Genomic DNA, 4,996 nt, shown 5'->3' on the forward strand with positions numbered 1-4,996 from the left:
TTTTGATAGTGATTGCATTGAAGTGTATGGGTCATTGGTCGTGGAACTTGATCGAGGTGATGTTCGGTTTAAACCAAAGAAGTTGGAGTTAGATATGACACATCGCGAGTATCCACCCGCGAAACCATCTATAGAAGAGGATCCTAAAGTAGAACTTAAGGCTCTACCACCTCATCTGAGTATGTATTCTTGGGAAAAGGTGACACTTTGCCGGTAATTATTGCATCAGATTTGAATGTGCATCAAGTTGAGAGTTTGGTGGAGGTGTTAAAAAGGTTAAAAAGAGCTATAGGGTGGACTATTGCGGATATTATTGGGATACCTCCCGGAATTTGTTCACATAAAATCCAACTCATGCCCAATCGTAATACAAGTATTGAGCACCAGAGACGTTTAAATGCACCTATGCCAGAGGTGGTGAAGAAGGAAATTATTAAGTGGTTGGATGCTGGAGTGATATATCAAATCGTCGATAGTAGTTGGGTATTCCTGTTCAGTGTGTAGCTAAGAAAGGGGGAATTACTGTGGTCCCCAATGAGAAAAATGAGTTTGTCCCGATGAGAACGGTGACTGGATGGAGGGTGTGTATGGATTACCGGAAAAAAAGAAAAGAAAAAAAATAAGGGTTCACCTTGATGAACAGTGGTTAAACGGGTTGAATGAGCTTGATGAATTTCTCTTGAATATGAAAGTCCAGCCCTATACAAAGAAAAGATGAAGAAGTACCATGACTAAAAGATTGAAAAGCAGGATTTTTTGGTTTGGGATTTGGTGCTTTTTTTCAATTCTAGGTTGCGCTTGTTTCCGGGCAAACTCAAGTCCAAATAGACTGGTCCCTATTTGATTACCCAACTATTCCCTCATGGTGTGGTTGAGTTGGAGAACAAGGAGGGTGTAAGGTTCAAGGTGAACGGGCAGCATATCAAAATCTATCTAGGGCATGCTAAAACGGCAAATGAAGTGATCGAGGCATATCATCTTGTTGAAGTCTTAGTAATCAAGAGTCCTCCGTCGTGCCGCGACGTTAAATCAAGCGGTGATTGGGAGGCAACCCAATATGTATCCTCTTTCCAACTATAGGTTTTTCATGATTTTCTTGGAAAAGTTGCATTTTTTTTTGCTTTTATTACTTATGTCACATCTGAAAACTCTTTTATTTTTCTTTAGAAGTGGTTGCTAGAGCGTAGAGTAGGGTTCGAGTCCAAAAAAAGTGTCCAGAAAACACAAAAAGATTTGCTTAATGGGTGTTAAATGTGCAGGGACCAAATCACTAAAAATCTGCAGAAAATTGGTTTGGTGCACTCATCGATGGACCCATTGACGGACAGTCGTCCTTTTGACGGTCCGTCCTGCACAACCATCAACACAATAAGAACCTTTGTCTCTGATGTTTAAAAAATTTATTCTAAGTGTCCCTCGACGGACCACACTGACGGACCATCCTGCATATCCGTCGACGCTGTCAGAACCTTTGTTTCTGATTTTGTAAAGAATATTCTAAGTGTCCGTCGACGGACCCCATTGGTGGGCCGTTGTTCCTTCGACGTTCAATCCTGCACAATCGTCGACACTATCACAACCGTTGTTTCTGATGTTTATGAAAATTCTTCTAAGTGTCCCTCGACGGACCCCCATGAAAGACCGTCGTCCCTTCGACGGACCGTCGATGGGTCCGTCAGGAAGTGCTGCACTTCTTCACTGCCATTCCATTATGTGCTTTACTCTTGTGTTTGATGCTTTTGAATGTGTTATAGGCTTCTAGTGGTACTAATAACTTCTTTGCAGGTACATATGGCACCCAAGCAAGACCGTGTCTACTCGAGAGGGCGTTCTAAGTATGTGTCCCTGTCGAACCAGATGGTCATAGGCTCAGACTATGAGCGTGACCCGGAGTACGTGCCACTAGGAACCCTAACTCCTACCCATGATTCCCCCACAACCAGAGCCACGCCCACGAAGGTGGCACCCGGCGGAGTCACTGCCTCCTAGTTTGAAGAGGAGCGCATACTGACCAGCACACCTTCTAGGTTGGCTGCACATTTTGAGGGAGCGTCTGGCTCCGAGGAGTCTTCTGGTTCAGAGGAAGCGTCCGGCTATGTGGAGGCACCGAGTTAGAGATGAGGATGAGTCTCGAGCACGGAAGAAAGAGCGCAATGAGTTGGAGGTCGCAAGGAGAGCCTCGTTGATTGATGAGGAGGCCCGCCAGTTGAGATTTATAGAAGTGGCTGCTGGGGAGTCTTAGCTCGAGAATTGTTGAGGCTGAGAGGAGCACTATTGATGGTGCTGTTATTGCTCATGACACCACTGATGGTGTCCCTACTACAGAGGGAGCAGGTTCCGGGAAACCGGACCTATCATCATGTTGATCGTTTGCGCTTTGCGCCTCGAGTTTTCTTCACCTAACACCCTATTTTATAAAATTTTATGCATTAGGGATAATTGCTTATCTTTTTGTTGGGGGTGGGGTAAATTGAAAGTGAGTGCTAGGGTGAAGTCTGAGTAGCCCAACTCACGATCCTCTCTTGAGGTTTTCTTGTTTGTGTTATTTTTCCCCAAGAGACTGGTTATTTTATTGTTAAATCACCATTTTGGTATCTTTTGTACATAGTATAGAAATGGAATATGAAGCATGATGGCTAAACAAAATGATATCCTGATTTAAAGAAAATGCTGCACGACTAGGCATAGTAATTGATGAATGTGTGGATCTAAGCATAACCTGGAGATACACCACGACATGACCATAAATCTATAACTCGAACTAGGTGTCTGATAATCTGGTAGAGTAATGAGATGTCAAGTGAGTGTGAGGAAAATTTGAATAGTCCACCATTGGTATTGAGCTATAACTTGTCTTGTTAGTCCGTCTAAAAGTAAGTTGTGATAGACAATTAGGAAAGGATCATAAGCTCTTGTTCAAGATAGTCAATCTTTAGCCTAGATAATAGAAAACCGAATGAAATTAACCCCTTCTTGATCCAAATGATTTGAGCTTAAAATAGACCTTTCTTTTTCACTCCAACTGATCTTTTCTGAGAACAATGTGTTGGCCCTGGTCCCTCCTTGGACTTGTGCACCTCAGCTTATGCCAAAAGCATAAGTTAAGGGTGACTAATGCAGAAAACAACCTTGTTGTGGCCCTGACCCAACCTTGGGTATTGTGTACACTACAAGAAATAGGATTTTTTGTGACGACTTATAGTGGCGGCACGTAGAGGTACCACTAAAGTAAGAGCTTTAGTGACGACATCAAATGGTTGCTAGAAAAGGTTGTATTTATAGTGGCGACTGTAGACGTCGTCATTAAATGCTACATTTTTAGTGGAGAAAAGTCAAAAGTCGCTCCTTATATGAACTAATTTTCTCATAAAATATAATTAAAAAAAGTATTTGTCGCAACGTATAAGAGTCGCTACAAAAAAAGAGCTTGCAGCGACTTTGTTGCCACTGATGGTTGAACTTTTTTTGTGGCCTTGAATGTTGCTACAAAATCTTTAATTCCTATTAATTATAATTTTATATATAAATCATCTTTTTGTTAATACAAGTAAAGAAGTTAGCCTATGTTCGGACATTATTAGTACTTACTAAATAAATTCTTATTGTTAGGGGTGAGCATAAATCGATGATATTGATTGAATCGATTTTTTTTATATTCCCTCGGTTATAGTTTATAGGTTTTTTTATTTTAAAAATTTATATAGATAAAATTAAATAATCAAACATAAACGATATGTAAGTTTTCTCTAATCTCATTTACTTCCTGAAATTATATATATATACATATATATATATATATATATATATATATATATATTACTTTCTAAATCATGTTTTTGTTAGTACAAGTAAAGAAGTTAGCCTATGTTCGATCCTTATTAGTACTTACTAAATAAATTCTTAACCTGCAGCCATTCAATTATTCGACTTCGATCGATTTTTATATATATATATATATTTTTGAATACTAACCCAATTGCTAACAATGTAATATAATTTAGTAATCATCACCAACTTACCCATTATTTCTTATCACCCATTATCAATATAGCATAAAATAATAACATATAATAATGTATACAATGATAATAGATTTTTTAATTGGTATCAGAGCCCTAGGTTCATCGGTCTCACGAGTACAAGAGCTGAGTCTGTAGAGTCTTACGGATAGGTGCGGAGACGTCCGTTACTTATCTTTGAGAGACTACAGGACTTTAGGAAACTTTCTTCTTTCATTCCTAATCGTGCGTGTGTGGTTTGGTTTAAGGTCAAAATTCTTGTTTCATTCTCTCACCAACGGTGAGGAGACATTTTCAAATTTGACATTTGTGGTAGGGGATGATATTATGCAGTTTAGTACGTAAGTTGTGTGGTTATAAAAATAACTTAGTATTGAGCATTTCGAATTTTAATAATGAAATTGACGAGGTTTGAAATAGTAAGAACAACTTTCTCAAGGTGTGATTTAGACAAGGATACTTGAACTTCATTTGAATTTACTAGGGACAATTTTATAACATGTGTTTATGATATGTGAATAATTTAGTAATGAAATGGTATATGTTGATGCCTTGAAGATAATGATAAGATTAGGAACATTCAATTGATCAAATAAGAGTTTAGCCATTATGGTAAGGCTATGGGAAAAAGTTGAGTAGAGATATAAAATGTGATCACTTATCATGATGTTGAGAGACTAAGATTTGTTATAAGATTTGTATGACATATTTCCCTTTTTATCCTTTAGAGTGGAGGTATATTGAAGATAAATTGAATAGTTCAAGTTGAATGGCACGATGACCATATTGATATTTCATTTGATAGAATCAACAAGGTGAGTTAAGTTAAATACATCAAGAGATTATAAAAGGCTATACTAATATCGACTAGCAAGAATATTTTAATGAATAATTAATGATAAATAGTGATAAATTCATATTGCGGGGAGCTTTTTATATATTGAATTAAGGATCAGTAATATTGTTGAAATTGAGAG

This window comes from Solanum pennellii, chromosome 1 (assembly GCF_001406875.1).
Source record: "Solanum pennellii chromosome 1, SPENNV200".
In the NCBI taxonomy this organism is placed as follows: Eukaryota; Viridiplantae; Streptophyta; class Magnoliopsida; order Solanales; family Solanaceae; genus Solanum; species Solanum pennellii.